Source organism: Pteropus medius, unplaced genomic scaffold (assembly GCF_902729225.1).
Source record: "Pteropus medius unplaced genomic scaffold, Ma_sr-lr_union100, whole genome shotgun sequence".
Lineage (NCBI taxonomy): Eukaryota > Metazoa > Chordata > Mammalia > Chiroptera > Pteropodidae > Pteropus > Pteropus medius.
The window spans coordinates 4,161,883-4,187,330 of record NW_024353517.1 but is presented as its reverse complement, the minus strand read 5'-3'; the positions used below and the strand labels follow the sequence as shown (position 1 = coordinate 4,187,330).

General features: G+C 38.1%; 1 long non-coding RNA gene across 1 annotated transcript in view; it reads left to right on the top strand.

Annotated features, from left to right (window-relative positions):
- The window catches only part of LOC120592956 (uncharacterized), a 60,979-nt gene extending 36,408 nt beyond the window's left edge, over positions 1-24,571 (top strand). Inside the window, exon 3 of the long non-coding RNA XR_005650258.1 lies at positions 24,386-24,571. This is a non-coding gene — a long non-coding RNA (uncharacterized LOC120592956). The remainder of the gene's footprint in view (positions 1-24,385) is intronic.
- Positions 24,572-25,448: the final 877 nt, after the last annotated feature.

The window sequence follows — 25,448 nt, the reverse complement described above, 5'->3', positions numbered from 1 at the left end:
AGAATTGCATAAGCTTCATGCCTCACAAATCTGAATCTGCCTCTTCTTTGAGATCTCAAACAGGGCAGGTTTCTAAAAGTAGGCCTCATCCCTTGGCGGGGGCTCCCCCAACCCCAACCCAGACACCTGGGGACCAGAATCCTGACTTTGCCCCAGTGCATAAAGTCACCTCACATGCAGGTAGTGGGGCCAGGATCATCTCTTGCCCACTGTTGCCAGGCCTACGGGAAAGGAAAGCCAAATGAAAGCGGCTCTTGAGCTCCTGCTATGCAGTCGGATGCCTGCACCCCCATTTGTCAGGTGTGAAATGGTTGCCCTGAGTGTGTAGGAGGGTGTTTATCCAACAGGTCTGCAAGAAGTGTGAAGCTTGGCTTGCTGCCAGGTTCAGTCTCCAAATAGAAACTGGTGGTGAGGGCTGATGACAAGAAATTGTACCAGGCAGAAGGGTTTATTAATATCAATATTTCTCACCATGATAAATGAGTTTCCTGGGAGCTCAGAAGATCTGGTCATTTTTATTTGCTGCAGATGAAGACCTCATAGGACCTCAGTCTCTACAGCCTGCGATGGATTTGCTACATTCAAACCAATGGCAACTTCAAGACCATGGATCCTTATAACATTATACGGTGGACATGGGATTAGATGAAAAATGCCCTCAGTACGTTCGCATCTTTTTGTCCCATCATTCTATTCTCAGTTAGAGCATAACCTTTTTATCCTTATACTAGCCTCTCTTCCTAGAATGCCCTTCTACCATCTCTATCTTCCCCAATGATATCATTCTTCAAGAACCTGCTCAAATGTTGCCTACTGGAGAAGTCAACCCAGGTCCTATCCAGATCCCCATCTCCTTCTCTGCGTGTCATCCCCCTATTTATTCCTCATTAAGACAGTGACTCTTACCTGTCACCTGAAAGTATAGTTTTTTATGTACCTCATTTATTTGTTCAAGACTAAGAAATTCTTTAGAGCAGGACCCAAATCTGAGTCACTGCTGTATTCCCATAGAGGCCAGCAAAGTGTCTGCGATTGATAAATAAACTGAACGAATCATTCCATTAACTGCGAGCATTAACTTTTTTGGTGCATGGGAAGCACTCATTCCAGGTCCTGACACATCACAGATATTCAATAAATGGCAGATACTATTTCTATTTCTATACAAGCTTTCATGGTAGCTCTGAAATGGGCTAGGCCCAGCAAGGAAGGTGGTACTGAGTTGTCATTTGGAGTATGGTCTCTGGATCCAGGCTGGCTGGCTTTAAATCCTGCTCTGCCACTTACTAACTGTGGGACCTTGAGAAAGTTAGGACCTTTTTGCACCATAGTTTCCTCATCTGTGAAAAGGACCAATAATAATGAGCTGTTGTGAGGATTAAATGACTTGGCAATATAAAACACATAGAACGTAACCTGGCACACAATAAGTGCTATGTTAGTAATAATTATTATTAGGGTTACTGCTATTATTATTATCATCTAGTGGTTCAGAACTAGTGCCACTCATTTCCCAAGGCCTCTCAGAATCCAGTCTCTCTGGATTTTGAGGGGGTGGTGCATGAAAGACTGCGGTCTAATTCCAGACAATGTTTCTTTTCCTTGGCCCCTCAAATGTTCTGCTACCCTTCTTTATTCCTTTAGTCAATGTGAGAGGGCACAAGGGGTGGGCATAATCACTGACTTCATGTATCTGAAGTGTAGTCACCTGGAAGAGGAAAGGATTCACTTTGGCTTCACAGGGCACACCCTGAACCAGAGATGAACGTTATAGGGAAGCCAAAATCATCTCAGTGAGAGCAGCACTTGATAACACTCGGAATGGTCAAGCCATGCTATGGGCTGCCCTGGGAAGGTACAAGCTCTCTGTTGACAGATATTCAAGCCGAGCCTGGGTTACTTTTAATATAATTAATTTAATCACGGTTGCTATGGAAAAGATTTGGAGCCCTGTATTAGTTATCTGTTGCTACATAACAAAATACTACACAACTTAGCAGCTTAAATAACACATTTTTCTTGCAATGTTGTGGGTCAGAAATTTAGAGGTGGCTTAATGGTCTTAATGAGGCTTGAGTCTTAATAAAGCTGTCATCTAGATGTCAGCTGGGGCTGTAGTCATTTAGTGGTTCGACTGTGACTGGAGGATCTCTTTCCAAGATGGCTTGTTCACAGTCTGTGGGAAAGAGGCCTCGGTTTCTCATTTCTTCACAGGGCTGCTTGAGTATCCTCATGACATGGCAGCTGATTTCCTGCAGAGTACATGATCTAACAGAGAGAGCAAGGCAAAAGTGCAATGTCACTTATAGCTCCCCTTAGAAGTCACATTTCATCAGTTCTGCCACATTCTGTTGATTAAAAGTGTATAGGTCACACTCAAGAGAGGAATTAGGCTGCTTTGAAGGGCAGAGATTCAAAGAATTTTTGAACTTATTTTAAAACCACCACAAGCCCCTTAAGTGCTGATTGATTGTTATTGCTTTATGCATTCCTAGGCTAAACGTTTTTAATGAGTAGTGATCTAAGCTTCTTTGCTAAAGTTACTCACAAATACAGGTGTCATTGCCTTCCTCCATCCCTAGTGGGTAGCTTAAGAATATCTGTATCATCGGGGACAATACGGCCTCATCAGTCACTCTCTGTCTCCAGGCCCTGGCTGTCCCAACTCTGAACTGCTTTTTAGCTTCACCTTCTCTCATTACATCCACTGTGGAGGCCAAGGTACTGGCAAGTTAGGTGACAAAAGGATGGAAAAATGGAATTATGCAGGTGCTCCGGAGGCGCTAGCCCACTGGAACTGGCCTGCCTTACAGATTTCCTTAAGGAGGAGAACAGATAGAAGGTACTGGGATGGAGCTGAAGCTTAATAAATGACATACTTAATTAAAAAACGAATTGTGCACTACCTGAGATCTAAAGCACACAGCCACTATGTCCTGGTTATCCACATTCATAAGCATGTTTGTAACATGTTCTCCCTCCTTCACAGTAGTGCCACAAAGCTTTTAAAATATTGGGTGGTTTTCTGGTTGGTTAGATGGGTAGCTAAATTGTTATTCCATAGAAATCCTGAATTCTCAGGTTTAAAGATTGTCTAAAGGTTGATTTTGCTTAACAGTCAAATTTTGTGGCCCATAGCTCCAAACGGTCTTGGGGAAGACATGTGTGTACAATGCAATGGAATCCATCTATCTCTAGACAGAGAAAGTTGTTTTTCTCTATTTGGTGAAAGGGCATACTGCTATATTCTCAACAGGGGGTCAGTAGGTAAGGGAGAGAGATATAGTAACAGAAAATACTTTTTTAAATGTCATTAGTGGAGTGTGTGTGTGTGTGTGTGTGTGTGTGTGTGTGTGTGTGTGTGTGTGTTGGGTTAGGGAAAATGTTTAACGCATCCCCTAGCAAAGGTACCAGCAAACGTGCTAGGCTTTCCCATATAGTATCTTAAATTAATGCTCACAACAACTGTATGAAGTGGGTATTATTATTTTTGGTTTCCAGAGATAAAACTACCAGGATAAGCTTAAAATAAACCAACTACATTGCAGGTAATTATCAAGTAAATAAGCAGAGGAAGCCTCCTGTTTACAAACACCAACTTATACATTGCTTGTCCTGCCAGTAAATTTCTCATTCTTACAGTTGAAAGGGTTATAAGGGCATAAAAATGTGGGAGCTTTCAAAGAACTGGAAGGTGGCAGCACAATGCAAACAAAAAAGCAAGTCCGTTGACTGGCCAAGAAGCTTCAGTCACACTAACAGTGTGACCTAGCGCATGTTGAGGTCCCTCTCTGGGTCACCTGTTAAGAGAAGGGTGTGTGTGTGTAGGTGGGGGGTGGCTGAGCACAAGAGTCACCAGGGGAGCTTTATAAACACACAAAATATGCACCCCACCTGGCTTTGTCTTTTGAATCAGAATTTGTGTGTGGAGGCGGGGGCGGCGGGGAGTGGGTACCTATTCTGTTAAACCAGCTCTCCAGGGGTTCCAGTTAAACAGCCTTAGCACACACCAGTGTCTGGGAACCATAGACCTGGCGATCTCTAAGTTCCCTCCAAGTCCCAGCATTTAATTCCATTTTAGGACAGGGAAGAAGGAAGAAGCTGTGAGAAGTTGGAACAGTTTGGGTAGTGCTGATCCAGTAAAGGCTAAACTGCTCACCATCACCCTCTGGCACAGTGCCTAAACTTTCCACTTCATTTGCTCTTAAGACCTTACTTGTACTATTTAGAGACATATTTGAATGGAAAATCCACTTCTTTTAAAAATCAAATAACTCAGACAATTTGACAGCGTTCTCATTGGTCAAATCTGAGCCAATGTGGGCATCAAAATAAATAATAATACTAATTTATTACAACCTATTGAATACAGTAGGAATTTGTGAGTCCATGTTTATATAAATAGATAGATAAATGGAAGAGAAGGAAAAGCTCTCCTTGAAAGTAGAAAACCAACTAATAAGTATAGAAGACATGATAAAATCAGAAAATCTCTGCTTGGTAACCATCATTGTAACCTTGGATTCAGGCAAGGATCATTATTGGATGTTAAAACAAATGGACGAAAGTTCGCTGAGAAACAGGATATTTATATGGTCTCAAAGTGTATTTCCACAAAATCCTTACTAATTACTAATAAGATACTTATTAACTTTAAAGGGAAAACTGGCATAAATCATCTTAACCAAGTGGTAGAAGTTAACAGTACCACAAATGAGACAAGTGGACACTGCCAATACCTGTTAGGATATACTGAGAACACAGTATCTCTTCAGTGGTTTTCCTGCCCAAGATATGTAACCCGAATCTAAACATGAGGAAGCATCAGACAAATCTAAATTGAGGGATATTCTGCAAAATAATTAGCCTGTGATTTTTTTTAAAAATGCCAAGATTGTGGAAAGCAAGGGAAGACTGGGAAGAGGTCTCAGACTGAAGGAGACTAAAGAGGAATAACGATTGAATGCAAGGCATGATCACGTGTTACATCCTGGGCCAGAAGGAAAGGGAGTAAAGGAAAGATGTCTTTGCTATTGTCGTTTTTGTTAGTGTTGTGTTTCTATAACAGTCATTATTGGGATAATCAGCAAAGTTGAGTAGAGTCTGTAGATCAGAGGATAGATTGTATCAATGTTAAGGTACTAATTTTTGGTGAGCATATTGTGGCTATGTAGGAGAATGCCCTTATTCGTAGGAGATGCACACAGAAGTATTTGGAAATAAACTTGCAATTTATTCCTGAATGTTTCAGAAAAACAAATTGTATGCATAAAGAAAAGAGGAGAAAATCAATATATTTCAAGAGAGTCTATAGAAAAAGTTTTTGTAACTTTTCTATGGTGTATCAAATTTTTTTCTTAGGTAAAAATATTAAAAAATCAAACACTATTAGGTGGGTATAGGATCATCAACAATTCACATCCTAGTGTGAATTAGTCTAATCAGATTATTTTCCTCTTACTATCTAGTGATAGCAGCTGCCTTGGATGGGAAATGGCAGTTTCCCATCCAAGAACCTTTCCTGGATTTCTAATGCCCTGACTCTGACATATAAGATTTCCTGTTGTCTAGCCCCAACCAACCTTCTCTCTCCCCATGACCTTTCTGATGCATAATCCCACACCATTCTCTTCTTTAAAGTTATTTTAATTGTCTCTAGTGACATTATATTTTTCTCGGCTCCCCAGAGCCAGAATATACTGTCTCCTGTCTCTTTATCAACATCCATATTGCTCCCTTTGCTGGCCAGTTCTCCCTCTGGCTTCTAATCTTAGACCACTGAAGTCCTTTCATTCTTCAAGACTCATGTCAAAGGCCCCTTCCTTCATGAAGTTCCTCAGATCATCCCAGTTGGACCTACTATTCTTCCCTGGTACTTTTAGTACCTCTATCATAGCACACAATTACAGTCTGCTTTGTTTTGTTGCTACTTGTTACAAGACTGTTTCATCCATTAAAATGTACAGTTACACAAAGGTGACGGTAGAGCCTGGAATGATGGAAAAGCCAGTGCTTTCGAAAATGCCAAATCCCAGTTTGCCCTTGGGTTGGGTTTAAAAATGTGTCCAAAAATTCTCTGATTTGCCTTCCTTCAAGGGTGGAGCTTAATTCTCTTCCTCTGGAGTGTGGGCTGGACTGATTAACTCACTTCTAATAAGAAGAATAAAACACAAGTGACAGTGTAACTGGGACTATGTCATAAAAAGCATTGGGACTGCCTCCTTGCTCTCTTTTTCTCTGGGATGACTGGATCTAGGCAAATCCAGCTGCCATGGCATGAGGAGGCTCAGGCTGCTTATGGAGAGGCCCATGTGGTATGGTCTCTGGCCAAACAGCCTAGGAGGACCTACTAATACACACAAGAGTGAGCCACCTTGCCATAGATTCTTGGTCCTCAGGTTGGGACCCTGTGAACCAGGTCCAGGCCAGTTTACCCCAGGAAGAGTTTATACACATTTGCCCCCTAAGTTCCATTAAATGAGCAACATTTTCAAATGTCACATTCTAGGCAAGGCTTTGGTTGCATAACTGATTTTTAAAATTATATTTTGGTTTTAAAAAAACAGATTTTTACTGAACCTATGCAAATAACTATATTGCCATGACAAGTAAGGTGACTTAATAAGAGTTTCTGATTTCAAGGAGAACAGTGAAAATCAGATCGAATTTTTAAATGTTAATTTCAATATATAAAAGTAGAGTCTACTGAATTGTTATGGATTTCAGAGCGTTTAAGAAAAAAAAGAAAGTATTTGCTTTTATATTTGGAAAGTTGAACATTTAAACACCCACAGTATTCGAAACAAATAATCGCAGTAAAAATTTTCTCATCAGTTCATTCAGTCCTACGTAGTTAATCACTATTCGACTAAACCTTGAGTTAGCAGTTTCATGAGCCTGAATGCTTTTTAATGGAAAAAAGTTCTGGAAATCCTCACTCAACACACTGATATGGCCTGAAAGTTGTCCAAGAGACGCATCAGAAGCCTGCACCCAAGAGTTTATTCTTCAAAGTATCACTAGTCTGTAGCATCTGGTACAGTCCTTTTCCATGGGGTCGTGAGATAATCCTTTTTTTGATGACAAACTCAGGTCTATAGCTAATAGCAGAGCCTTCAGACAAGCATCAATGTAAATGAAAACTATCTTAGGTCATAGAGAAAATGGTTTATTGGCTACCAGCAATTGTTAATTTATTACTGATATTTTTCAAATGTAAAGGTCTAATGAGAGTTCATAACAAGAATAATGTAATTGATAAGGAAATTTGATTGCTTCTGTGGCATGTATAACAAGATGAAAAAGCCATTCCAAAACAAGTTTTAGACAACATGTCTCTAAGAATAATAATAAAGTGCATTTTCAGAGAAGTCAGAGAATATCTATGTATAAAAATGGGTAAATAAAATTTTATAGAAGAAAAAACTTGAGACATAGCATAATGATCCTGAGGCATAATATACATAATATACCAAGATTATAGGGTGCATACAATATAAAGAGATTCGGTAAATCTAGCATAGGTCCCACACATCTGTATTTTTGTAAATCTCCATATGTAAATCTGATATACATCCCCAATTTAAAACCAGTGACATAGACAATATTAGATTCAAATGAAAGAAAACTGTGACAAAGCTAACATTCTAAATAATAAAATAATTATGACTAACACTCTATTGTTATCTAGTATAAGGCAAAAGGACCACTAGAATTTTGACAAATACAGAAAAACTCAACAGAGTTTTGGTCAACGTTTCTTCTAAAGTTAAAACATATGAAAAGTGAAGACACTGACAAATATCCAAGGACGTCTCATGACTCATATAATTTCTAAAAATCTTTGCATTAACAGTATTTTACCCATCCAAATTTAACCTAGGGAAGGCTGAGTATCCCTTCTGATTTGATAACTTTTCCCATGGAACTTTACAATGGTAACATAACAAAAAAACTGAATTATTTCTGGCATCTCTCTTTTTAAAAGGTGAAAGAACACATCTTTGTGATTTTCCAAGGGTCCTCTGGGAAATCTCAAAATAGATTTCAGTATAAGAGATATTCTTTTTTCTTTCTTTCTGTATTTCTATATTTGGATCTGATTTGAGGAAGGCAAAAATCAAAAGTTTTTAGAGGAGAATTGGACATTTAATTAAGATGGAATCATGGGTGCCCGAAGACAACAATTATCTATGTAATCAAAATATAATAAAAAAAATTTTAAACATAGAAAATAACATGATTGTAAAGAACATGAAAGTTCTCTCATTACTGAGATTTTTTTCTCCTAAATAATCAAGGATATAACAAAATTAACATAAAGGATTTTTGCTGTGTACACAGATTACAAAGAAAGTAATGAATAACCCTTCATATTGTTGGCAAAAGGCATTAAATAGTAAATCAAGAAGGCAAACCCATTAAAGTGGACTAAACTTTACTGAAAATTTAACACATTTCATAGGTTCTCTTTATTCCAGTATAATAAACAAAGAAAAATAAAAATCACTTACTAAGTTTTGTCCTTTATCATGATCCTTCATATTCTGGAACAATTTGACATTTTAGGATGGGTCTCATGGTTCCATGAGGTAAAAAGTAATTTTATAATAAATTATACTAAGATGTTATTTCTGTTAACATGTAATGGGCTCCTCACTGCTATCTTCAAATTAAAAGAAGTATTTCAAAATGTTCTAAGTTTTCATTTTTAATATCATATTGATAATTATCACCTACATAAACAAAAGATCTTTGAAGATCTTCAATAATTTTAAAGAGTGTAAGGGGTCCTGAGACCAAGAATTTGGAAGCTGCTACTCTAAGTCACCTGCCATGACATGGTGCTGTGTCCTCAGTAGGTAGACTATAAGGGACAGGATTAGGATTGCCCCACTCATCATCATTCCTAGTAACCCACTTGTGGAATTTATTTCCCATCCCCACAACTCTGAGCTCTATGGGTTTAGAAGTTCTGGTTTTCAGAGAGAAAATGCTTTCACTAGGGGACTCAGCAAGATTCCCATTAAACTTTTAGTGATGATTATCAGGGGGCCACTGTTGACTCCTTGTGCCAAGAGAACAGTAGACATGGAAAGGAGACACCAGCCCAGCATAGGTAATTGGCTCAATTATAAGGAGGAGATAGGGCTGCTGTAACCCTACAGGAGCAGGAAGAAAATGTTCAGCATCCAATCTTGATAATAAATGTAAGTACGGTAGTCATGGCCAAGAGGCTCAGAACCTCAGGAATATAAGTCTGGTTACTACATCAGGTAAGCCACCTAGACAAACAGAGTTGCCTGTTGTGTATGAGGGAAATCTGGAAAGGTAGTCAAAGGAGATGATGAGTATCAGTTGCAACCTCTATATGAGATGCATCATGAGGGGGCTGTTGTTCCCACTTCCTTTCACTTGTAAGTTTCCCTAAGTAAAACGGCCAATCAGAACTCTGGAGGAGCTATTCTCAGAACTTAACTATACAAAACAAATGGATTAAAGGGGCAGAGTGGGCTGTGATGGGCGCTGCTGTTCTCCCCCAGATGCCTTCTTTAGGGTTGATGCACTCAGTCTCCCAGTTGCTGATGGCCTCTCTAAGAACTGGCGACTCCAGCTATGTTCTCCAAGAATTACTGTCAATGGAAAGGATCGTGCCTGCTGTCATGGAGGCAGCTTAGTGATGAGGGATATGAACTTCCGCCTCCTTGCTTCAAGGCGAGACAACTTTGAGGGGCCACCACAGCTTCAGAGATTCCCTATAATAGTGTGAGGCTTTTGTGGTGACTGTAACACAGTTCAACTTCTACCTCTCCCCAATGCTATGTCTTAACTTCCCTGTAGGTGCTGATTCTGAGGATATCACCTTATAAACTTCCCACACATTCATCCTTATCTCAGAGTTTGCTTTCCAAGGACCTGATTTAAGGCAAGGTCTATACATACACTACTCTGTTCCATTTCAGTTACATATTTTCAAAATTATACTTTTGACCTAAAATATACATATGTCAATATATCTTAAATTAGAATTGGGGGAAGCATGAGGCAAAATCAAAAACTTTTCTATGTTTAGGTAAACTTGGGAAATGCTTAGTTAACTAAAATTAGAGCAAATTTCTTTACAATGAAACTTCTCAGGACTTCAAATATGCTGATTGGGCCTCCTCTTAGAGATTCATTCTCCAATTAGCATATTTGAAGTCCTGAAATTTAAATTTTTCATTTTCTTTCTTTATTTATTTACTTACTTTTTTTGCTAAGTCCCTATTAACACGTCCTAGAAGCTGTTCCCTGCAGGGCACAGTTCAGGAAATATTAGTCCACATTTATAGACACTTAATTAGTAATATTTCTATTTGGCATCTTTAAAAGTTAAAATGGCTTTGAGGGTGCTCTTTATAAGTCACTTATAAAATCTGCCAAGAAAGTGCTGATTTGTTTTCAATCAACTGCTCATTAACAGACAGAAATATTGAAAAATAAATTCACTGAACTATAAACTGCCTCAAAGTTAGAGTCATTGTTTTGAAAAGTTAGACCCACCAGGACTTCACCTGTAAGGATTTATAAAAATATCACCCCAAAATAATTGTACTGAACTGATTGAGGGATTCGTTCATGAATTCATGAAGTCTCTGTGCTTGCCTGGCCAATAGGTTCCCTCTAGCCAAAGGAACTTGAACGGTTTGTATCTTGTTTCAGTTGCTATGGCTTTTGCCAACTGAATTGAGTAGCACAATCCTGATGACTTCACCCAAAATTGAGGGAGCCAGGGCCATGGATTGACTGAATATAAGAAAGGCTAAATGCTATGAGAAGGGCTGGCGTGAATCACTTCCCAATAGAGGCACTTTACATATTTATGTGATATTATAATAAAAGTAATTTAACTCAATGTTACGAGTCCATGAGAGTTTTTCACCCTCTAGAATGTGTGCACACATTACTCAAGGGTGGTAGAAGAGAGTTAAATTTTGCTGAAGAATGCATGGTGGCTTGTAGCGATTTTGTGGGTCAGGATGCTTCAAGAGTTTTTCACTTTCACTGATATCAAATATTAGGTAGATGGGAAGGGATTCTGCAGGATTTAAAGTGCAGCTCACAATCAACAATAGATTTGAAGGTGATAGAGATGGGCAGGCACAGCGGTGGCTGTTACTAGGGGAAGCCAAGAGAAGTGGCATTACAGGAGCTTAAGAGCAGTGACCAATGTGCAGTTTTACCATTTTCACATGTGGATGACTCAGGTCTAAGCAGGCCCATCCCCAACATTTGTTAGAGCTAAGGCAAATGTTCAGTAACCTACATACCATATGCCTACATTTAAATGTTTAAAATCACAAAGTGAAACAACATACTATTTATCCTCCTTCCTTGACAAATATATATTCAAGATAATTAAACGGAAAAATGATCTAAAGCTGAAGGTTTCTAATTGATCGAAAGTTGACAATATATCAAAAATAATTGAATATAATTATTATCGCATACGCTGAGAGTTCTGTTGAAGAGCCTGTGGTGTTTGGATAAGTAACAAATAAGACATTTATAATTCATGTTATTTTTAATAAAATTTATTTTTTATAAAATTTATTTTTTGCCTTTATTGTAGCAAAGTCACTAATTATATAGTTAAACTCAAGATCTTCATGTAATTTGTGTTTTAGGGAAAGTATATGATCTAAAGCTGCATTGTCCAGTATGATAACAACAAACTAAATGTGATAATTTAAATTTATATTCATTAAAATTATATAAAGTAAAAATTAAGTGCCTCAGTTGCACAGTCACATTTCAGGTGCTCAGTGGTCACATGTAACTAGTGGTTACCATATCGGACAACAAAGATGATATAGGACATTTTATCATTGCATAAAGTTCTATTAGACTGCATTGATCTAAAGGATTAAAATTTAAAATATAATTGCATTGAAATGATTCAAAATTGAGTATATTTAATAAAAACATAAAGCAAATGTAGAAGATAAAAAACTAAAATTACTCTCCATATATTTTCAATGTTTTTTCCTAAAATGTTCAAATTTAAAGACAAAAAAACAAAAGATAGTGAATAGAATTTGTTTTTTAAACAAATATTTTAAACAAATATAAATATTTAATAAAACATTTTAAAAATATTTATTAAAATAAATAAAGCTGAAACTTATTTTTAAATTTTAAATATTATTAAATTTTTATACAAATAAAACTATTTGTAATTCTAATGTTCAATGTCCACTTAGTTGCTGATGTAAAGAATGCTTATCAAGCCTCATACATATTATGTGTAGTCTCATACACACACACAGATATTTAACAGTGATATAAAATAAAGAAAAAAAGATAACCAGATTGGAAAGGGAAAAATGAAGCTGCTTTTGTTTGCAGATGACACGATTATTCACATAGAAATGATGGAATTTACAAAAATGCTACTATAACTAATACATGAGTTTTCCAATTTTGCAGATACAAGATTAATATACAAAAATCAATTTTATTTTCATATTCTAGCAATGAAAATTAGAAATTAAATTTTTAAAATGTCATTTACAATAGCGTCACAATCTATGAAATACTCAGAATAAATCTGACAAAATACGTGCAAGACCTTTACAATGAAAACTAAAAAATATTGTTGGGAAAAACTAAAGACCCACATAAATGAGAGCACATCCACAAGAGGCAGCAGCCCGACCACTGGTAGGTAGAGTGCCTTGGCCTCCAAGGGGCACACACAAAGGGCCAAATCTAAAGTTGGTCTGTCATAAACCAGAGGAAGTAGGCAGAGAAATGCTTGGGAAATGAGCTGAGGTTGATATGTATCTCGCTTTTATATTGCTGGTTATGGGGGAAGCTTATAAGTTGATTGCATAGGTTGAGATACAATGAAAAGAATAGGGGCTTTGGAGTCAGGCACAAGTAAGTTAAATCTCAACTGCTGTGACTTTAGCTGCTCGACTCTTGAATGTTATTAACCTCCAAGCCTCAATTTTTTATTGGTAAATGGATGATTACAGCCATGTTAGCAGAAACTAGCTAATGCTCACTAATCTCTTCCTGGCATCAAGGAAAACTACATTTCTCAGTCTCCTTCGCAGTTAGGTTGGGGCCATATGACTAGTTCTGGCCAACATAATTGGGTGGATGCGATGAATACCAATTTCAGGCCTGGCCGTAAAGTCCCAGTGTGATCATCTCTGTTCTTTCTCCGCCTGATCACATGGCCAGAAGTGAAGGCTTCTGAGATAGGAGAGCCTGGATCTCTGAGTAACCATGTGTAGGACAACTTCTTAGCAGAACTTCTTGTCTCACAGTAGACTGTGATATCAGCAAGAATTAAACCTTAATTGCGTGAAGTCACTGAGACTTTGAGTTTATTTGCTATAGCGTTAGCGTAATGATTAACTTACCTTGCGGAGACAGCGTTAGGATTGTTTGTGATGTATCTATCTTGTGGGTCAGTTTACTCTGCCTTTGAATGGGGTCTAGCACATGATAGTTGTTCGTTTGATCATAATTATTACTTCTACCAGTTTCCATGAGGGCTACCTCCTTCTCTACGACCTATTGCTGCCTCCCTAAGATATCGCTAAGTACCAGCATTACAGGTGCTTTGACTATCTAAACTTGTTTGACATCACTTAGGGACATAAAGTTGAAAATGACAGAGTAGAGATGAGAGCCAAGATAGAGAAGATTTTTACACGGCCTCTAATAAACAGATGAAGTACAACAATAAAAGTTGGAGACTGCCTGTAGTCACTTAGAAATTTCTCCTAATAGCCTGTAACCTCTTTCTCTCCACTACAGCGAGGTTTGCTATGAGTAGCTCAAAATATTTTTGCATTCAGCCTTGTTATGAATGAAGACTATTGTCCTAGGCTATTTTAACAAAGACATCTGATTTTTAAATAGGATGGCCATAAATACCAATTTTCCTGGGACATTTCCAAGTTATGCCTGTAGTCCCAACATCCTGTCCAGTTAGCACCCCCTCTCATTCTCCAAAGTGTCCTACTGGTTACCTTATTTCTAAATAAAATTTCTATAAAGTATTATTTTCCTTAGATTATTTACTTTAATTGATTATTCTTGACTTATTCTTTGAACCACTTATCTTACCCTGTAACATGTTTTCCTTTTGATCAAAGATAGAGTCATCAGAAGAATAAAACTGTTAAAGGAGTGGAGGCTGGAGGATAAACCGGCTCTGTTGAGAGCAGAGATAAGGAGTAGGTAAATGAGTAGACACTGACTTCTTCTTACCCCCTCCCCCATATCTCTAAAAACTGCCATCTCTGTATTTATTGGCAGCTTTTCCAAACTCGTGATGTAAATAAACAGGATGAGGATTCTGTCTTTGTATGGTTGGTACATGAAAAATATGCTCTTATGTTTTAAACTGTCAAAAGTGATTTGTGAAGGAAGCCCAGAATCCCTTTTCTGTCTCCGAGGATAGGTAACTGCCAAGTCCTCTTCAAGTGAGAAGTTGGGCTAAATTCAACCTCCTTAGACACAGTCTGAGGAAATATCAGGGTTAGGAATAAAGTTGCATGAGTGGAGGGCCAGTGGTAGCCAGGGGCTTATTCTAGGGAGCAGATCCTTTTACCTTCGTGGAGAAGCAGAGAGGTTCATGTAGGAACACAGAAAAACCTTCAACACAGGGGTTACTTGACTTTGTTGGCCAAACTTCATGTAGGTAGTTAGAAACAATGTAATAACTGCAATCAACAAACATTTATTGAGGACTTCCACGTGTTCTTACTGAGCTAAGCTTTGTAAAGAATAGGAAGGTGATCTCTGCCCCTAATGGGCTTTTATTATATCAAAAACTGCAAATTGATTGAAAAATGCTTACAAGGGTCAGACAGGTAGCATGAATGAATGAAGATCTGATGTAAGAAACATAATGGAAATTGCCCTTCAGCCTCTGAGTCGTAGAGACAATAGGAAATGATGGAGACCCTGGCACCTGGAGAGACCACATCTCTTTCAAAAGGGGAAGCCAGCACCCAGATCCAACTGCTGGCTATTGCCCCGAGGGCCCAGTGCTGCCAGATTTTATAGTTTTCCAAGAGAATCTGGAAATACAGATTTTTATTTAAAATGGGCATATTTTTAAATGTTGGTGATTTTTTTTTTCTTTTTAAAGTCTGTGCCCTTATAACACTGTGAGCCCAAACCAACCATCTCTGCAGGCTGGATACAGTCCTTGGCCTCCAGCATGTGCCTGGATCATAGACTTGTAGTTCATACTACATCAAAGATTTCAGAGGGCAAATGAGGTTTGGGCACCTTTCAAACACTCTAGAAGCAATTTTTTACCTCCAAACAACTCTCGTCAAACCCTAGAGTCAGAAGGAGACTTAATCCATCATGGTTAACTTACTTTACAGAAAGAACTGAATTGTTGGCATAGAAAGTAGACACTAAGACCCTGCCCAGGGTGAGATTTGTCAGTTGATCAGAGTCACCATAGGTAATTGAAAAACACATAAGGCAATGAAACATTCAGATGGCCATCCTCCTCCTTCCTTGTTACACCATGGTGAGGCCCTGCCCCACTGCCCTGGAGAGCCCTGTCTGTGCCTGGGCTGCTTTTGGGTGGTGCCTGGCCCTGGGGCCCTGTTCATTCCTGAGCCTACTAGGAATATTGTGCAGGCCAGTGCGAAGGGATTTGGATTACATGTAAGAAAGGACTTTCTTTTTTTTTTTTTTATTAATTCTTTTTTTTTATGGTGACTTTGGTTACCGAAATCCAGTAAGTTTCAGCTGTACATTTTAACAGTAAGGCATATATATATTTACACTGTGTGTTCACCTCCCATAGTTAGATTTCTTTCTGTCACCACATATTTGACCCTCTTTACCCCATTTAGTTCCCCCTAGGAAGAACATTTTGATTGATGACAATGCCAGACTATGAAGAGAGTTCTGAATGGCTCCCTCCAAAAAGTTTTTGGGCTAGTTAGAATTCAGTAGTGATTTGAATTTAGGAGCTGGGAAGGTCATCTAGTCCATCCCTCTGCCTCCGAGAAGCCTTGCCTTTGCTTTACATTCCCTAGGAGTTTCTAAGGCAAGGAAAGTCTACTTCTGCTTCCAGGCCACTACTCTTCTTTCATGTGGACATGTCTAAGGGAAGAGCACACAGCTTTCACATCGGTAATGCTGATTTTTTTTTTTAATTGCATTAGGATTTTTTAAATGCCCCTTGTAGAAAATATAAAATACCGTATAAAGAAAAGCATATAGAAGAAAAAAATAACTATAATTGAACTCTCTAGAAATAGTCTGATATCATATTTGTATTTTATATACATTAATTATATATACATATCTATATAATATATACATGTGTAATTATATGTGTAAAAAATTATAAGATATAATATTTATATACATATATTTTATAATTTAAAAATTTGAGATTTATATTTAATTTGGTAACCTGTTTTTTTTATTTTATTGTGAAAATTTTTGTGTTTTAAATTATTCTTTAATGATTTTTTAAATGTTTTTACAATATTTCATAAAATGGAGTATAGTCCTCCCTTAGTATCTATGAGAGATTGATTCCAGGATACCCCGTGGATACCAAAATCCACAGATGCTCAAGTCTCTCATATAAAGTGGTGTGGAACAATGCACACATACCCTCCATACCCACAGTTGGTTGGATCTGTGGATGCAAATCCCAGAACACAGAGGGCCGACTGTATTATAATTCATTTTGGTGACTTCTCTGCGGGGTTAAAAACTGCTTAGTGAGGAAGTTCCTCACACGGTTTTAATGCAAGAGTCTTGAATCTTTTTCTGGGAAAAGAAAATTGCTGTTGATTTTCTCCCAAAGCCTGGTAATAATGAGGTTGAGTGTCTTAAGTGAAGAGTGGAGGAATAGAGAAAGATTTCAACCATAGCAGTTTCCTGGGACATTTTTAAACTTTTAAAATCGTCTGGTTAGTTTGTTACATCACTTGGCCTCTAACCCTTATATTGAATGGGAAAAATGTCCTAAGTTAGGGTGGCATCTGCCTGAAGGTCTGGCTGGTATTACCCCACGTGAGACACCAACCAATTTATGTAAACACCAAATATGGAAACTCCTGGTGCAAAGAGTTGAGGCTATTGCTGACCCTGCGCCCAAAAGAATCCTATGTTTCTCTCCCTGTACCCGTTCCCTTCCCAATAGAAAGGCTGTGTCTATAAAGCCTGATTTGTAAAGCCCTCCCTCCTCAAACAGGCAGAACGGTCTGAACTGAAGACAGACGGTTTCTTTTTCTTATGCAGAGACTGCAGGTGTCCTACTGGCTTCTGGTCAAAAGAGGAAACAGGCCCTTCTCCAGAGGAAGCTGGGTCCTTTCCAGAAAGAGCCCACAGTGGACCCCAAGCAGAAAGGTCCTTATGGCAAGAGACCCTCTCACTCCAGATCAAGCCTAGGAAGATTCATTGCTGATAGTTTTCTTGCAAAAGGCCACTTATCTTCATTCCCTCCCTGCCCCCTTCCCTGGCTGCAGAAGCTATTTTTAAATTGCCCTGGCAACCAGAGGACACAGGCTGGGCCTCCTGTGATGCTGCAGTCACCAGAGACTGAACAGAAGGCGGTGGAAGAGCCTGTTTCTCTACCCTCCTGCAAGAAGTGATGTCCTCATGGTACATAAAGACCCACGTTTCCTGCCCTACCTCTATCTCTGTTTCTAACAGCCATCGTCAATTTATTCTGAGAAAACTCATCAGACTTTAGGTCTCAGGACAACTTTGATAAGTGTTCAGAAACTTGAGATAGAACTGTGCCCTCCGGTGTAGGGGTTAGTTGGGCAGAGGGTAGTGGCACTAGCTGAGGGAGTGGCCCCACCCATGCAGTAAATAAAGGCATATTGTCTGCAGAGAACATAAAATCAATAATGAAATCGACTTAAAGCTGATCTGCTTTTTACTATCATCGTGAGCCAGCAATTCTTTTGTCGGTGACAAATACTCCTTTGTGGTCCCCCTCTCTCATCCCTCACTGTTTGCCTGCCAGCCCACCTCACCACAAGGCCTCCTCACGCTTCCCGCCCCCTCCCCTGCCCCCGCCAACCCTGCACGCTGGTGCTCTCTTTTGGCTCATATTCCATGATCACCCAGCTTGTGGTGCCGATTCTGGAAAACCAAGACATTGCTCAGCCCAAATACTATCAAGTCCTACTGTGGACTGAATGTTTTTGTCCTCTCAAACTTCATATGTTGAAGACCTAATCTCCAATGTGATGGTATTTGGAGTGGGACTTTTGAGAGGTAACTAGGTTTAGATGAGGTTTAGATGAGACTGGGGCCCTCATGATGGGATAGTACCTTGATAAGAGACCAGAGAGCTTGCTCGCTCTCTTTCTACCATTTAAGGACGCAGCAAGAAGGCAGCCATCTAAATCAGCAAGAAGGCTATCACCAAAACTCCAACCATGCTAGTGTCTTGATCACAGACTTCCAGCTTCCAGAACAGAGAGAAGTCAATGTTTGTCATTTAAGCTACCCATCTATGATACGTTTTTTAGAGAGCAGCCCAAACTGATTAAGACAAATCTGTCGTGCTGGTACTTGGCTATGAGAAACAGAGAACTGGCTGTGTGAACAACCACAATCATGCCCCTGAAATATAAAATACCCACTGGTTCGGAGACCTTTCCTGCCAACCCTAGGAAAAATGAATTACAGTGAGCCAAACACCTAACAAGCCTTCTCCCACCCCTCATGATGGTGCCCAAAAGCCTGCTGGTGGAGATTCACTCCTCTATGTCCTAAATGGAATGTGAGGTTCAGGATTCTTCTGCAATAGGGATTGCTGCTTAAACAAAAAAGGCCTTGTCCCTCAGAAGGGTTTAGACTGATTACAGGAGAGTAAAGAGTGGAGGAAATGGGGATGGAAGAAGTGATCACAAAAAATAAATCATTTGCTTGAAAATATTGCGAGGGGCTTACCTCTGCATTTTTCAGCTCTAACTGAGACCAGATTTGCTAACACAATAAATATATGCTAAATGAATGAAATCTTATTGTGTAGCCATATTTTACACCATACTTCAAAGGGACATTTTTTAAGTACAGTGAGCTCTGAGAGCACACATGCATGTGATAATTGGGGCCTTTGGTAGCATTTACTCTTTAAAGGAATTATATGTTCTTTCTGCATTTTTACACTACCCCATCTGGAACTGTTCCCCTAACTTTCCTTATATGTCCCTCAGTTGAGCTAAATTCTCTCTTACTTTGGTAAGAGCGCCATTCACATCGAGGTGCGTAAGAAGCAGGAGTTCAGGACCTTGGCAGTCTGAAAATACACTTGTGGTTTGAATTAACTTTCCTTTTCTATTTTTAATCCTCTTGCATATTTACATAGGACTTTCCTCTTCTGGGGTTTCTGTTGCCTCAGCTGTGATCTCTCCTTCTTCCTAACATCTCCTAGAGGCAGCAAGTGGTACTGTTGTATCACTTGGGACCAAGGAAAATCCTTCATATCGTCTCCCCAAGATCCCTCAGGACTAAGAGCCCCTTGCTCATCATCCCCAAGCAACCTTGGGCCAGTCTCTTTATCCGTCTCTACCCATCTCCCTTGTTGTCCTGCCCTAGGTTACTTTTTAACAACTTCCTGGTTGGGTAGCCAGTGTCTCTATGACCATTGTCAGACAACAGACAGGGTAACTGAAATATTTAACATTTGGTAGAAAATGGACACTGCAAATGCTAGAGCAAGGTCCTTCAGAGCCAAGCATTCACCCTTTAGTTGCTGGAGTGGGCAGAGGTCTGTGGGTCCCAGTAGAAAAGCCAGGACAAATAAGGTAGCTGGCAGCACTCAAGATGGGCCAGGCAGCATGCATTTCCAAAGGGTGCAAAAATATTTTCAGTATTTTTAACAACTGGAGAAGCTTTGCTTGTGTGTGTTGGCTGAACATCAGCCCTGCCAAAGAATAGAGCCTGGAATTCTTAGTTGTTATCCCTGGGTGAGAACAAAGGTAATTTACTCAGTTAATTTTCTGGGTTTATATAGATTGTGAGCAAATTAAAAGGAATCTCAAATAAGTTTTCTCTTCAAAGAGGAACACAGCAGACATTCTAACTCTCTCTGCAGTTGGCCCCAAAAGTTATGTCGGCCCTCCTTGTGCCTACCTTACTGAGCTCAGGTCGTCTTTGCACCCCCTTTCCTTTGTCTTTTCCTCCTCTTTTCTGGGAACATAGTAGCCAACTGAGACTTAGACTTTGCATATGATCGTAAGGGCAGACCTGGATATGTTATTACATATGTACTTCATGCCCTTAGTCCAGGTCAAGGATGAAGACACATTTTGCTTTTAGAAACTTCATTCTTAGAGAAAGAAATTATAGAGACAGCTCTCAGGACAGCCGTGTGTTCAAATGAAGATGTGGCCCACCTGAGACTGAGTTCGGCCTCCTTATTTTGCAGCCACTTCTATCACTGAGTACTTCCCACTCACCAATTCCTTAAGCCCTTCTGGGACCATCGGGGCTTTCTTAAAAGGATTCCAAAGAAGGATTATTTTGAACACCTAAGTCATTCAGTGAGTCAAATTACACTAATTACAATTACCTTATGATAGCCTAAATATGCTTTTGGTTATCTTGATTGTAAGTTTTATGTGATTATACCACCAAACTGTATTTGGTATCATCTGTTCATGTAGACCCAAAATTCCCTCACGGTGTTTTTAAAAGTGAAATTTTAAATTTTACTGTTATTGTTAACTGGCTTAAGCATGATATTCTTTTAGATTCTGAATGAGACTGTAATAATTCACTTGAGTACTCGTTATAACTATCTAAATATTTCAGTGGGGTCAAGAGAGTGACTAATACAGGAATGACCTACTAATGAACAGGACACTTGAGATTCCCTTCGTCTGGAGAGGCAGCCAGAACAACCACTGCCAAGAGGAAGGTATCACCTTGGAAGCTGATTGCTCATTTTGTCAGGAGATTGGCATGGGAAAAGAAAATCTGCAGAAAGCCATTTCCTCCAAATGTAAATTTTAGACTTGACAGATTGTAGCCACTCTGACAGTATGAGATTCTTCAGAACTCAACATAAAAGTTACGACTTTTTATGATCTAGTAGAATGTGAAAGAACATTTGTTTGGCTATTGGCTTCTCAAAATCAAGATAGCAAACAGCTCTTTAGTATATCATCCTGAAAGCATTTGATTCCTTTAAATCAATGGATGATTGAGCCCAAAAGCTTATTAGCTAATTCTCACATGAAATTGTTGAAATTATCATTCATGATCTCTTCTTGGGGTAATGAGATTCATAGCTTTAGCATCTATTGTGTATGCACTTTAAGCTTTGCCAAGTCTTCATCTACATTCGGGCATTTTGCAAACAAATGTAGGTGAATTCTCTTTACAATGTTAATACCTTTATATCTGATCATATTCTATGTCAAGCTTCTTATTTTTAGATTGAGTCTCTCTCTCTTTTTTTAATCTGGCCTCATGTGGCAGTGTTTCCACCCCCTACATAAATCCTTCAGCTCAATCATGTCTTCCTTAATATTCAGCAACCAGGATTTGGTTCACTCATGGTTTCCTGCTCCCAAGGCCCCCTCCATTCGGAAGTAATCTGCATCCCATTAGGAGTAAGTAATGTCCCCAGCTTCTTTTACTCATTTTGACTGTACAAGCTGTTAGAGTCAAGAGATTACTACCCTTTGGGACGATCAAAGTCACTGTCCTTGGTCTTAACTGGTCCCTTGGCTGCCGATCACTTTATAAATATAATTTTGCTTACCTAAAATATTCACCTTTATAAGATTACACAAGAGTTTGTTCTCATTAGATTGATAGTCACGAATGAGAGATGTTTAATATCAGTTTCATTCTTTTCCACAAAACACATAAAAATTTTAACTAAGGCCTTACTTGAATTCCTGCTCTTTCTAGCTTATCACCCAGAAAAGTGTCCTTTTTTTTTTTTAATACTCTTTACTTCCTATCTCTTAGGCATGTCCCTGGACATATTAGGGAGAAAATGAGTTATCACTGATATGGGAAAAATACTATAATAAATTTTGCACAGAATCTTGTCACAGGCTCATTGAAAATATCAATAATGACCACTAATTCATTTTCTCATGAATGCTTTTTCCCCCTCTAAAATACGTCTGTTTTAATTTTAATATGAAAAATAGTTTTTTATACCTTTACCACCAATATATTATATTTGCCTAAATGTTCAGTAATTACATCCTTTAGTCTAGCACCTATCAACTCACCTGATGTGACTGTATCCCTCAGTGTTTCTGTGATGTAGTATCAAATCTGCAAACTTTTGTGTGTTTTCTTTTCTGAAAGGAATGCATAGAGCACCTAGTCCAAGTTTCTTACTTTATAGATGTGGAAACTAAGGCCCAGAATGCCAAAGTGACTTAATTAAAGCAGAAAAATGAGTAGTCTCAAGATCAAGGCTTTCACTAGCGCTCTAGCATTTCGATATGTCCATTTAGATATTCAGGCCTCTGTCATTTATAAGGAAGCATTCAAACATTCTGACTTGGCATTTCTGCCATGTCCCTCATGAACTAGTTGTCCAAAGAAATGGGTCAGCTACTTAGTCTTCTTCATTCTTAGTCTGTCATATAGCTTCTTACTGAATATTCTAGTTGGCTCTTAACATATAGGATGAAATGATTCAGATGTTATGCTTGGATAGATGCTATGAAGCTTGTTTCTCAATGCATCATATCATAGTTCTTATTGACATACGTTTCTCCTACACTAGATGATAAACACCTTAAGGGTAGTGGTCATTCATAGTATCTTGGATTACAACAGTTACTTGAGAAATGCTTGGATAACTGAATAATTACAGGACTTACTGAGGACACACAGGTAAGCACATGTTAACTATACATGTACTTAACTGTCTGGTAAACCTATGTTACAGGTCATGTGAAATGGTTTTGGCAAACAGTCAAATGTAAAAAAGAGAAGCTTGATCCATGCCAGGCATCACATTTAGATAGATAGAGATAGAGATAGAGATAGAGATAGAGATAGAGATAGAGATAGAGATAGAGATAGATACAGAGATAGAGATAGAGATAGAGATAGAGATAGAGATAGAGATAGAGATAGAGATAGAGATAGATAGATCTATCTATCTATAGAGAGAGAGAAAGAGAGAGAGATAACCTGGAAATGGATCACAGACCTAAATATAAAACCTAAAACTGTAAAACTTCTAAAAAGAAACATAGGAGAAAACCTTTATGGCCTTAGGGTAGGTGAAGATTTCTTAGATGCAATACCAGAAGTAGGATTCATTAAAAAAAAAAACAAAAAAATGTTTAAATTGGACCTTATCAAAATTAAAATACCCGCTCTTCAAAAGATACTAGAGAACAAAAAGACAAGCTACAAAATGGGAGAAAATATTGGCAAAACATATATCTTATAAAGTCTTTGATTCTGGAATATATAAAGAACTCTCCGAACAATAATAAGAAAACAAACAACCAATTTTTTAAATTTGCAGATTTTAGCACTTTTCAGCAAAGAAGATATATGAATAGGAGATAAGTGCATGAAAACATACTCAACATAATTAAATATCAGATAAAATATATTTGAATAATCATGAGCCTAGTGTATAAGTCTATTAGAATCGCTAAAAAAAACTCCAATTAGAACAAATTCTGGCAAAGATGTTAAGCAACATTATCTCTCATACATTCCTGATGGGAATGCAAAATAGTACAGCCCTTTTGAAAACTATTTGACAGATTTTTAAAAAATAAAGTTAAACATATATTAACTACATGATTCAGAAATCCCACTTCTGACTAGGAAAGAGAGAGAGAGCGAGAGAGAGAGAGAGAGCACATATATTCGCACAATAACCTGTACTGGAATATTTACAGTAATTGTATTCATAATTGCCAAAAATCAGAAACAGTATTCTTCAAATGTTCTTCAACCAGTGAATGGATAAATAAACTGTGGTACATCCACATAATGCAGTACTCATGAGCAATACAACAGTATTGACACGCACAACAAAATGAATGAATCTCACATGGATTCTGGTAAGTGAAAGCATCCATATTCAAATAGCAACATAGTAAAACATACATGGCATTAAGGAAAAGGTAAGAAAACTGATCAGTGGTTGACAAAGACCACTGGGGAACGGGTTGACTGCAAAGAGGCACAGAGGTATATTGTGGTCAGTGGGAATGGCCTGTATCTTGACTATGACGATAGTTACACAGTTGTATGCATTTGTTAAAATCCCCAGAACTATATACCAAAAAGGTAAAATTGTACTCTATTTAAATTGTGTCTCAATAAACTTGACTTTAAAAACACTATTTTTGTTTTTTTTCTTTGTTTCCAGGTTCCTAAATTTTAAGAAGCTCATTGAGGCATTATTAAAATAGGAGCACCAAAACTGATGGATGCCACTCTCCATCCCCAAGTGACTGACTATCTTCAGATTTTGGCAAGACTCTTCACCAGGTTCATGGCTATTCAAGTATCTATTAAATAATTAATACATTAAATAAGTAATGTTTATGGTTTGAGTGAGGCCAAGTACTTAGTCTTTATCAGGAATACAAATTTTTGAAAAACAAGTGTATTTTGGTGGCACGAGATCCTAAAACAATTCATACCACACATCATGTTAGCTTACAAAGACAAACCTGTTAAAGCTACTAACTGATAGTCATGTGAACAAAAAATAAGCAATGATATATCCCATATCTGTCTGATAAGCTTTTAAAATGTAATATGAATTTATGTTAATATAGGGGTAGGAAAAAGAATAAAAACAACATTAAAAATGTTAATAATGTTTATGCCAAAGTGGTGGAATTATAGGTAATTTTATAAATTTATAAAACCTTTAAACATACATAAAAGAATAGAAAATTATATAATTAACTGCTAAAACTTCAGGTTTTTGTTTGGTGCCTTTTATTACTTTTAATTTCTAAAAGCATAAGTGTTTTTTATCTATTTCCAAAAATAATACACATTGGTCATAGAAAATATTCGAAAGTATTGAAAAGCATATACGGACACACATATATACAAGTAAATAAATACCACCACTTTAAACGTTTGTTGCCGGATTCCACTCTTTTTTTAAAATGCACAGTATGGAAATATTTTTCACATTCTTTTGAAAACATGGAGTTCTCCTACTTTTCAACAAGCTCTTTGCACTTAATGATATTTCATTATCCCAGATCCCTCCTGGTCTGTACCCGCTGAAATGGGCCTGGAAGGAGGGGAATAATGTTTACTATTGCAGCCTGATTTGATAAGCGGCCTGCACGCTAGGCAGACTGTCTTCTTCCAGTGAAAGTTTTCTAGGTTAATGCAGGAAAAATGTGTAATTGAGATAAATGTCCCCCAATGTGTTCCCTGAGTGCATCGAACTTCCCAGAGGCTTG